Genomic DNA, 12530 nt, shown 5'->3' on the forward strand with positions numbered 1-12530 from the left:
TTTGGGATTGAAAAGCCAGCACCCAACAGCTAAGCACTTAGATCTACAAAAAATGCCTGGGCAGCTTTCTTGGTGTTCCTTTATAGGGGCGTCCCAGGTGATTAGTGATAAACTAACCCCTTCTGAAAGTTCAAGAAGGTAAAGTCAGAGAGAATGGACCTCCTAGAACTGCGTAGAATTATACCTCAGCCTGACAGAGCCGGGACAGAAGGAGATCACACAATGATCTACCTTCTGCCTGGTTTCGTATTTGTGTGCAAACACACATATGCAAATGCAGAATTATGCGCGAAATGACGTCAGAGTAAGGAAAAAGAAAAAGTCTATAAAAAGGATCGAGAGCACGCTAGACAAGATGATCACATTAGAGACGCGGATGATGTTCGAGAGGACAGAGGTCTGAGAGAAGGAACACGATCACGTTTTATTTGGGAAAGTACTCGGAAATAAATGTTGCTATTACAAAAAAACAAAAAATGGTCTAGTTATTGCTTGTCCTATGTTCCTTGCGATGTACTCTACTACAATGTGTTGGGTCCGGGTGTAAACATGTACTACGTTACATTTACACTCGAAATGTAAAAACCCAAATCAAGGCCGTTTTTTTTTTTTTTTACAAGGTGGTCACCACTTATCAAGGCCTGGAAGCCACTCAGGGATAAGGGTTATTGTAAGTACAGTATGTTAGTATGGATATTTAAAGTGTTTACTTAAGGGGGCAGTTCATCGGGAATTTGTTTATGTTGGACTTGAAGACATTCAAGTTGTAGTCAGGAGAGAAGCAGGCAGACGGAACAGAGTTCCACAGGCATGCAGTTCTAAGAAAGAAGCTTTTTCATGGAATCTATGTTTTGATTTAGGTATAGGAAAAGAGTGGGGAAAGTTTTTGACAGTGGATAGAGCTAGACGGGTGTTTTTTGTAAAAGATTGGCGAGGGGGGGGACGTGGGATTGGAGTTCAGACAAGCACCTGCCATGGAAATGACGATAAAACAAAGATAGGCTTGCAACGTCTCTTCTGTGGGAGAGAGGTACATTGGTATAAAATTTGCACCTCTGCACAAGATGAAGTGTAGTATCAGAACAGATACTACACTTTATCCTTAGTCCCAGGAATAAGAAAGAGTTGCTGGTATGTTGAGATTTTCAATCCTCTCATTATTTAGCAGTCAATCTATTCATATCATTAACCCGTATCCTCGAGTGATTTTAGACCTTGATCAGTGATGACTCATTAACAATTAAAAAGAAAAGAAAAAAGTCCAGTGATAGTAAAAAAAAAAAAAGAAAAAAAGGAAAATAAGCGAAGTAAATCGCGAGTTATCTGCCCCTGTCGATCCCATGTGCTGGCATTGGAGCGGAGGAGAAATCGCCACGAAAACAGGCAATTTCCTCCCCAGAAAGAATCACGTTTTTGTCGATTCCTTCGAAAGTGTTCAGCCTTCTCGGACATTAACATTATTTATAACTGACCACAACGATTCGTACGACCAGAAGGAGCTGACCGGTTTCATATTTGTACTTGAAATATAAAACCCAAATCAATTACGTAGCTCATCTTTTTAAGGTAATAAATTCCCTTTTTTGTTTTAAACAATAACTTTTTTCGTTGTTATATATATATATATATATATATATATATATATATTTAAAAAGTAATTCGTTATTATTAGTATACATATATTTGATTTATTTAAAAAAAAAATGACAAAGTTGTTATAACTTGTAATTTCTCTAAAAAAAAAAAGAAAAAAGAGAAACGTGTGTTAATATACGTTTTCAGCGTCCCAAATTCCCTTTTTCGAAAGACGCAAAGTACTCGTGCAGTTTACCAACCTTGCTATTTTTTTATTTCGACTGGATTTTCAAGTTAAATCCAATTTTTACGTTATCATTTGTTAATTACATTAAATACTGACTACTTTTGGCCAAGATCAAAATATAGTATCTGTTCTTCAGATGTTGCACTTCCATTTCTTGTTCTCTTTCAGTGGAGGAGGAGCACAGTCCTTCACGACTGAGACAATATTTTTTTTTATTTTTGTAACCTTTTCTCCACGTTAAAAAACGACCCTGGTGTCTAACTCTGTCCCGTGGGGAGGCATTGTAAATAGGTACATTAAATAATGACGTTATTACTTCAGCAGTCCGTAAATTACACAAAACTGCCGACGTTAATTCTAACAGGATTTGCCGTTTTAAAATTATATCAAAATTTCAGATACAATAAAAAAGAGTTTAAAATACTTATAAAAGATTAAATTTAACGTCGATTCTCTCCTTTTTTTCCCCCACTAAATAAAACATTTATTGTTTTGTTTTATTAATAGAAAAAAAGTAACTCGATAATCGGGGAGAGGAATAAAAAAAAAAAACATTGGAAAGTACAAAATTCGCACTTAAAACATGTTAAAAAAAATACCATGTTCTCTTAATTGAATTAAATCTTTATTGAATATTTTTTTAAAACATTATTACTTATATTCCTAAATTGCAACGTAATTATCGAATTACAAATCGAATATTTCGTATATCTTTTTTGAAAAGAGAATTTGGGACGCTGAAAACGTACACGGGCAGATTTTATGTGGACGTGTTTAAAAAAATTGCAAGGACAATTACATTTCATATATATATATATATATATATATATATATATATATATATATATATATGTATATTTCAGCAGTTCTCAATATTGAGTAGACCTTCGTAGTGGTATTTACTTATGGCAAGTGATTTAAACAGAAACGTTTGTTTCATTTCCAAGAGAAATCACCAGGCTAAATGCATTTACGGTAAAAGTACAAGATAGTTAACAAAAGACGACCAGACCAGCCAGCACCACCACCCTCCTCGTGATAATGACTTGTTAACCATAACATACGACGCAACCCATTCTAACCTGAGGAGGATGAGGGTCCTTTGTTAACTATTCTGTTTCTCTACTAAACTGTAATATATAGTAAACTGCTGCAATTTCATAGTACCCCCCCCCCCCGTCTCCAACCGGATGTTTTCCCCCCCCCAACCCAAAACAAACACCCTATGTTTAATCCAACTGTTAACCCTAAGTTCGGGTGACAACAGACCCCCCTCACACACACACACACACTGCCTACTCCGGATTTAGAGTTAGTGGCAGGGTTAAAAGTATTTTTTCTGTCATAATACCCGGGAGTGATTCTATAAAATCAAATAGCCGGTCATGTCATTTAATAATTTAAGGTTATCTTCAAGTTTAGCATCCCCGACCCCGTGCTGATAAAGGCTTTCAAAGGTCCTATCGGCTAGACAAAAAAAAAAAAAGAAAAACTGAAAATATTCCGTTTTTTTTCTTTTTGTTTGATTTAAAAAAAAAAAAAAGGTGCTTATGTTTTTTGGTACCGCGCTATTTTTAAATATTTTTTTCAGGTTAAATTCAAGTTTAACGATATTTTTTTTTTTTTTTAGTTGGAAGCACAAAACACCCTCCCCTCCCTTTGTTAAGAATAACTTTCGAAATATTTCATTTATTTCAGCGCGGTACCAAAAAATACACAAGTACCCCCCCCCTCCAAAGAAAGGTAAATTTTTCGACGTTCCTCAGTGTATTATAAACATCCCAGCCTCTCCATGTTAAGAACGGCTTCCGGAATAAACACCCCCAACCTCGAAAGCTGTTTTAACATGGAGAGGTTGGAGGGTGTTTAAAGCCGTTCTTAACATGGGGTGGTTTAGGGTGTTTATGCTGGGGCACGTAAAAAAATACACTTAAATATGATATTTTAATTCAGATTTCATATTATAGAGCCGATTCTCTATTGGATTTTATATTATTTAAAAAAAAAATGATTGCACGTGATTAAAGAGTCTAAACTTAAAAATTAAATGATAAATTGTTTTAATTCCACCCTCTTTAAAAAAAAAAAAAACAAAACAAAAAAACACACACGATGCTTAATAAATTTGTAATCTCATCATCTCCTGCTTCCCTGTTTCCCCAAGAGGGCAAAATTAGACACAAGGTCAGTTTTTAATGAGGAAAATCCAATTCTCCCACAGCTATTTACGACGGTCGTCGCTTTCGCTCCCAGTCTGTTTAGATATTTACTGTTTTATCTCCCTAAAACCAGTTATCATTATTACGCAACACAGGGAAAGTATTGCATCATTATTGTGGTTATCTTTTATTTCCGGCGATTTCGCACTCTGAAGCCTTTAAACTGTTGGGTAGCAATTTCTGTCCATAAAGTTTACTAACCCGCTCTCTATACCAGGCGTCTAGACGATCGTCTACGTAAATGACCCCGTGAACCAACCGGAGGGTCATAGAATAAAAGGTTCTCGTTGACGTTCTCACTTTTTCTTTCGGATTTGATAGATGACGTCATACATTCTGCACGGTTATCCTCCATCTGTTTTTAGTAGATGACGTCATCAAATGTGCACGAAGTAAACAAGATTCACGATAAATTTGTAGATGAGCCCCTTTCTTCCCAATTTTTTTTTTTTTTTTTTTTTTTTAGGCAACTAATATGCCATCCGGCGTTGTCAGGTTGTAAAATACGCTTAAATATATTTTAATTTATGCAGATTTCGTTTTTTATTATTATAGAGCCAATTCTCTATTGATTATTATATTGTACCCACTAGGTGTATCAGAATTTTGGGGGGAAATTTTTGACACCCCTAACACAAAATTGCGAATAAAATAAAAAAAAAAACTCGTAATTTCTCTTTTTAAAGTGGGTTGTTTATTTTCTTTATGGAATATACTTCCAAAATAAACTATTAAAGTTGTTTAAAACATAATAGAAATATTATTAAAAAAATCAAACAGTGTTTACAAAGTGCCGGCGCGCCTTCATGCAGCCATGTTTTTTACGTAATGAAATCAATTGAATTTTACGAGTTAAATATTTTTCAATTTTTAAACTTTAAAAATCTATCAAAATTTTTCTATTGGTTCAATTTTTACGATTTTTTTTTCAGTGTCAATGTGAAATTTTATGCTCTTTCCAATAAACTGAATATAACATTTTAGACAAACGTTTCTTTTTTTTTTTTAGCCCCCCCCATTTTGAAATGTCTATTAAAATTTTAATAATTTACGCATCAAGTTTTATATATCACAAATTTACCTGTAAAGTCCAAAGTGTAAAACTTTTTTTTTTTTTTTTTTTTTTTTTAAGTGGAAGCTTATGGTCTGCTTACATTGTCAAGTAAATATTGGATGCTGATGACAATTTTTTCTATTTCGGTCAATATTTTCTTTTTTTCAGATATTTAAAAAAAAATTCATTCGATAAAGTAGAATTAAAATATATTAAATCAAAAATTCATGTATTTCTTTGAGAAAAGAAAAAAAATTCTTTGATTGTTTTTTTTTTTTTTTTTTTTTTTTAAGGCAAAAACTTATAAGTAAAATGTGACTAGTTTTTAACTATGGGGACATATTTCTTCACGCACAAGACTAGAAGGCTAATGCGAACGTGTGGTTTTTACGTCATTCTGTCCATCCGTATTTCAAAACAAGAACAAACACCACTTCCAGCGTTTTTACTAACACGTAACAATGCTTATGTAATGGCAGCTTTTTCAAATAGTTGTTTAACAAAAAATTCTGTTATTTAAAAAATACATGGAATTTAAAATATAAATATGGATAAATTCTTAACAATGAAAAATGGAAGTACCCATTGAATAGTATTTTTTTTTTTTATAGGTAAGTGATTTCTTGGAATTTATATATACATATATTTGTCGAAGCAAGTTAAAATTCGTTGATTTTCTTTAAAAATCTTTTTAAAGAAAACCGATTTAAAAAAACAAATATTGCATAAATTGTATTAAACCTGTTATTTTTTTTTTTTTTTAAATTTGGTCTTTGCTCCTTTAATTGAAAAAAACTTTAGGGTTTGAATTACATTTTTCAAGTAGTTATAAGCTTGTAAAGATAGGCGGTGGAATTATTCAATTTTTTATCACGCATTTTTAATGTCGTTTTTCTGACACACATAGTGCGCCACTACCCGGATCATAAAATACACTTAAATGATATTTTAATTCAGATTTCATATTATAGAGCCAATTCTCTATTGGATTTTATATTATACCCAATATATAATAGTGCCCCCTCCCCCCACCCAATCATAAAATACACTAAAATATATTTTAATTCATGCAGATTTTGTATTTATTTTTATAGAGCTTATAATTATCATATTGTACCCAATATGTCAGTGATGTCAGAAGTTGAAAAAATGATTTTGGTGCCATCAGCTAGAATCGAAACCAAAACACAGAGCTCTCTTGCCTTATTGTTACCACCTGAGCTAACACTTTTAAAAATTAACTGACTTTACGATATAAATATATGTTTGCGCATGTGTACAAGTAGTGTTTAGTGAACTTACGCCTGACAAATTCCATTTTTTTTCACTTTTGACCCCTTAGCAGCTATTTTTACTGGCTAAAAAATACATTGAATTTGTTTCAAAGATCTAGAATCCAATATATTAAGTTTCAAGTCGGGAGACCAAAAATTAAGTCTTTTGAAAATTGCCCAGTTGAGGATGAAGGAATTAATGTTTTTGGCCAATTTTTCGATATTTGTCGTCCGAAGGGTTGAGCTTCAAAATGATAACGATCTCGTGAAAATCTGTTGCCTCTGTCGAAAGTCTTTGGCATACATACATACATACATACATACATACATTTAAACAGACAGGTGAGATTTATATTATAGATTGTGTGAACAGCTTGAGAAACTGGGTGGGGTATTGGAATTAAAAAAAGAAATGAAACGGTTATTTTAGAATCAAAAGTGGAGAATCAGTTTAGTCAGGTTTTGCATATAAATTTAATGTAAACTGATCACCTAATCTAGGTCTTATTGGATGGCGTCTTAGTGCATATATAATAACCAGAAAGGAGTTGAATTGTCCTTTTTTTTTTTTTTTTTTTTTTTTTTTTCGGTCATGCTGAAAACTTCATCATAAAAATGGAGCAATAACTTTTCATCATAAAAAAAAATTATAAAAAAAGAAATTAGAAATAAAAAGCAGTAAAAAAAACAGCAGTTTCACTTTACAATTTCCAAGAAATAGCCTGAAAAACTTTTTTGAAAAAAAAAAGAAAAATAGCTGCTTGTCCAACTCCCCCCCCTCCCCGTATGAAACAAACAAAAATAAAGAAAAATCTGTATGATGTACGTACTAGTGATGGGACGATTTCAATATTTTCCGATTCTGATACAATTACTGATTCCGATTCTTTATAAATCTCTAAATATTAGAGTTGTTATTTTTCCCGATTTCTGTAAAAAAAACACATCTAAAATGTGCAGATATTTTCCTAAACGTAAAATTACGCTTGTGGAGGATGCTCTATTGATTTTAACTTTGCTGGTATTTTAAAATCAATAAATATTTATTATTTTATCATTATTACCAGCAATGAAAGATATTTTTTCAACAAAATCAAATAAAAAAAAAAACAAAAGAATCATTTTGGCATCGGAAAAACAGGCACCAATTTTTTAGATTCTGACACCCCCAAATTTGTCGGTTTTTTTTTTTTTTTTTTTTAAATTTTTTATTCAAAATTTTTTTTTTTATTCCCGATTCCGATTAATTGGCCAACACTAGTACATACCCATAACGGAAAAGTAAATATAGTACACAAACAAAATACGTAAATTACTCAAGTAGTTTTATTTTAAAACTAGCAGGGTACCTGACGTTGCCCGGGATTGGATTGAATGATCGCCAAATGTTTTTTCACTCTCCCATACTTTTATTGTCATTGAAATCGGTTAAATCGCCCATCTTTCAATCAAATCGATTGATTACCTGCTCTAGTTGGGGACCCACCACTGTGCACCAGGAGGAAGCTTCACATGTCTCCCTGCAGTGACTTATTTCATAATATATTGTAATCTACATTGCACTGAAGAGAATCTGCTGTTTTTATAAAATTATTTTTGTATGTAATGGCTTGAATTAAACTTTAAAATGCAAAAATCAAGTATCATGCTTCAGTTGTGCTCTAAACAGAAACATTGATTTCTAACACGCCCCTGTTATATCAAAGAATCTACTGTTGATTTTATATTCCAGGTTCTTTTGCTTGTGCTGTGATTGTGATAATGGCTTGAATTTAAGTTTAAAATGAAAAGGTCAAGTATCAATTGTGTTTTAAATAGAAACATTCATTTCGAACGTACTCCTGCCATATAAAAAACCTACAGTTGACTTTATATGTCCCCTCCCCCCAATCCCCAACAAAACACGAAAATATTTACATCTAAAATTGAACTAAAATTGTTACAAGTCATTCAAAAGCTATGTGGTTGGAAAGTGGGTGATTATTTTACATCAATTTTATATGCGAAACTGATCACCCCCACTAAATTCTACATTTTTTCTTTTTTTACTAAGTTTTATTAAGTGTTCTTTATACGTAACTGTCTAAAAGAAAGTAGAATCTTACTTTGGAAAAGGGATGGATATTTAGCTGGGGATTATCATCCACAGTAATACTAGACCCTGGTCGATATGTGCCCCTAAACTAAAAGAAGAAACAATTATTTCTATAAGGAGCCACTATTCTACAAAAGAGTAGAAAGAGTTTGCAAATTGTTTACTTTAGTTTTAAGAATACACATTAACCATTATACTAAAATGGGTGAATGTTTGGCATCTGGTAGGATGACCCATTCCCAAGCTGATAAGAAAATTGAAAAAAAAAAAAAAAGACTCTAACCATTGTTAAATTTTTTTTTTTTTTTTAATTTTTTATTTTTTTTTAAAGGAATCACCACTTATCAAGGCCTGGAGGCCACTCGATGGTAGTCAATGGGACAATATCGTAGTAATCGTTAGTAGTGGAAATTTTGTAAATTGGATTACTTAGGGGGACGGTTCATCAAGAATTTGTTCATGTTGGACTTGAAGACAATCATATTGTAGTCAGTTGGAAAGCAGGAAAACGGAACAAAGTTCCACGCGTATGCAGTTCTAAAAAAGAAGCTTAGTTCATGGAATCTACGTTTAGGTTTAGGCACAGATAAAGAGTGGGAGAAATTATTGATAGTGTTTTCAGCTAGATGAGTGTTTCTCATGAAAGTAAGGCAAGGAAGGATTATAGGTTGGAGCTCAGACGAGCACTTGCCATGAAAATAACAATAAAGTAGAGATAGGCTTGCAACATCTCTTCTGTGGAAAAGAGGTCGCAGGGAAGAGAAAAAGGCACCCTCCACTAGGCTACAAAGTCTATTTTGAACTCTGTCAAGGCAAGATAAGTTGCTTCTAGCAACTCTTGCCCAAATGTGTCAACAATACTCTATCCTAGAACATACTTGGCTCTTTTACAGGTAGAGAATTGCATCAGCAGGGAGATATCTACTGGAGCAGTTGAATGATCCCATCATTTTTCCAGCAGCCTTGGCAATGGATTTGATGTACATGTTCCATCTCGGCTCAGGAGTCAAGGTCAAACTCAGAAGCTTGTTAAAACCCTCCCCAAGACGAGTCATTTGTTTTACTTTATGCCAGACAGGGATCAGAGCGTTAATGTGTTACGGATTTGGTCCTAGTCTAAGGGGTAACGGAACAGTGCAAACATATCAATGAAAAATAAGAGTTAAAAAAGGATAATTTGAAAAGAAAAACAAATTTTTATTTACAGAGAAAAGGAGAAACAAGATCAAAAATAGTAAAGAAAACAAATGTCTAATAAGCTGTTTATAATCGATTTTGTAAGGGAGATAACTCTGTTTTCTAGTTATTTCCCTTTTAATAGAAGTAAATGTTTTTATAGTAATGTTTGTTTTTATCTTTTAGATATAAATGGTTTTTGGTTAAATATGATTCAGAAACATCTATATTTACCAGTTTTTAATGAAAGATTTTTCTCTGTATCTTGTTTAGTTCATCTGTTATTTTAACGACTCGAGTTTTCTTGTGTTTTCCTTTGGTCGAAATTATAATAGGTGGTTGCCTCTCATTGCATCCCAATGTCGTGTTATAATGGAGTTAAAAAGAACGAGCGTTCACTATTTATAGCTATCACTAGAGAAGGTTCGGGAACAAACGGTTTAGAATGTTTTTTGTTTCATGTTTTTGAAAGTCTCCAAAGACGCTAAAAAGTTTTACATTCAAATTCTGAAGTATTATTTTTTATATTATTTTATATAATCATTTATTGTTATTTCCTTTTAATTAAGTAATTTATTATTTTTATTATTATATGATATTTTTATTTTGTTATAATGTATAATAATATTAATAATTTTTATATTTTATTTTATTTTTTTACATATTTTCGAATGTCATCCCCTCTTTTCGATTGACTAGCCTTAATTTAAACATTTGTCACTTTCGGTTTGGCAATGGATGCAACAGCAAAGACGTCACTTTTTTTTTTTTTTTTTTTTTTTTTTTTTTCATTCTTTTCCTCCTTCACGATATGAGTTTGAGCCTGCCTACCTACTACTACATTTTTTTTTTGCTCAACACACACCTCCAAACACCCTGACAATGCTGGGCACCCAAGCTAATTAATAAGGATCAATTAGGTTTCAAGGACTTCAAGAAATATGGATTTATTAAAAGAATTGTAATGAAAAGCCAAACAATTTGAGTTTATTATCTGAATATTTATGTCACGTGTGTAGAAAATCAACTAACATCGACCCAACATTGTTTCTTTCATTTTGCTTATTTTCTGGGGTCTTTAAAACCTAATTGATCCATTAGTAAAAATAATAAAAAAAAATGGCTGGCAAGTTACTCTCTCTTCTGATGGAGAGTGGAGTGGATGTGAGGTTGGTTTAAAATTCAACTCACCCTCCAGGATGGCTGTTTCATACCTCAATCAGACTAACGGTCGGGTATACTGTGGTGGTGTAGTCTTGTTTGTGATCGGTTCGGGGTATGGTCTTGTGCAGTTCTAGTACTTATCGTGGAACTAAGATGTCATATTCCAAAAATTGTGAATCTACACACAAATCCTATTCCTTACCCTAATTAACTTTACTATAATTGTAACAGAGCGTGGACGTGTGTATAACAGCAGCAGCAGCAGCAGCCATATGCAGATGACCAAGACGACTTGTTACAAAGAGAGATAAAAAGGACACGTGTATTCAGAGAGAACGTGTTCCAGGTGTAGAGAATTCAAGACGTGTTTGAGACACGTGAGAGTGGAAATAGACATTTTGCACACGTGGCCCGCAAGCGACAGAGAAAGACGTGTTCTAAGCATGGTCAGACAGAGTATCACGTGTTCGACACGCCAGAGTCTTGTTAAACACATTGGAGTGCAAGGAGGTAATGCGTGACGAACGTTTGGATGACAGAAACGACAATGACAGCAGCGATTACTAAACGTTGAATGGCTTTAAGAAATTGACTTCCAAACTAACGTATCTCTGAACAGGTCTTTATTTCTCCCTCTTTCCCTCAACACCATTTTTATCAGTTCCTCTGATCTTTTCCTTGCTTTCCCCTGCTAGCTGAGTCTGCTATCGTAAGTATTCTACATCTATTAACCCAAGAACTCTCATTCTTTCAATGTGGCCATACCATCAAAGTCTCCTGTTTGTTCTACACACATTTTCCTACAATGTCCAAATTCAGTTTTCAACTGTTCTACATCTATTAACCCAAGAACTCTCATCCTTTCAATGTGGCCATACCATCAAAGTCTCCTGTTTGTTCTACACACATTTTCCTACAATGTCCAAATTCAGTTTTCAACTGTTCTACATCTATTAACCCAAGAACTCTCATCCTTTCAATGTGGCCATACCATCAAAGTCTCCTCCATTCTTTCAATATGACCAAACCAACAAAATTTCGTGTTTGGCAGACATCTCTCTTCACTGTCTAGATTTCATCTTACTTTGTCATCAGCTCTAAGCCTGTTTTTAAGTTTCACATTACACATCCGTTGTATCCTACCATTTCTCTCCATGCAACGTATGTCCTCAACCCTCACTGACCAGGCTTCACTTCCATACATCATCACATTGAGTACACAAGTTTGATAGACTTTTCTCTTGTCCAACAGTGATAACTCTCTGCTGATTAGTAATGGCAGAAGTTCCCTGAACTTATTCCATACACTTCTAAGTCTTACAACCACACCAATACCTGCTCCATCTGCTCCAATCATATCACCAAGGTAACAAGACTTCTTGACAGCATCAGTAGTTTCGCCATAAAAATATACTTTATGTATATCAGAGTTCTCATCAATCCCCATTTTCGTACACTTCTTATATATATATATATATATATATATATATCTATAAGCTGAACGTCTGTGTGTGTGTCTGGTCACGAATAGGCTCCTATATAGTTCACTATTATAGATAACTGATCACAGATGTATCGAGACACAGGAATGGGTATGTTTGATCTGGCATAATGATGATTCATTAAAATTGCAGAGTCTGCGTACGCGCCTGGTCCACAAAGTATGGAAATAAAGAATTTAAAAATTAAAAAAAAAAAAACGATTACAAGTGTTTTTGATATAGAT

The 12530-nt window shown here is 33.4% G+C and overlaps 1 protein-coding gene across 1 annotated transcript in view; it reads left to right on the forward strand.

The window, feature by feature from the left end:
* The first annotated feature begins 1316 nt into the window (after positions 1-1316).
* Positions 1317-12530, forward strand: part of LOC145256495 (isoleucine--tRNA ligase, cytoplasmic-like) — a 146629-nt gene continuing 135415 nt past the window's right edge. Inside the window, exon 1 of the mRNA XM_080115445.1 lies at positions 1317-1566. The gene's annotated coding sequence lies outside the window, so the exon portion shown is untranslated. The remainder of the gene's footprint in view (positions 1567-12530) is intronic.

This window comes from Euprymna scolopes, chromosome 32 (genome assembly GCF_053919585.1).
Source record: "Euprymna scolopes isolate OS-2025 chromosome 32, ASM5391958v1, whole genome shotgun sequence".
Lineage (NCBI taxonomy): Eukaryota > Metazoa > Mollusca > Cephalopoda > Sepiida > Sepiolidae > Euprymna > Euprymna scolopes.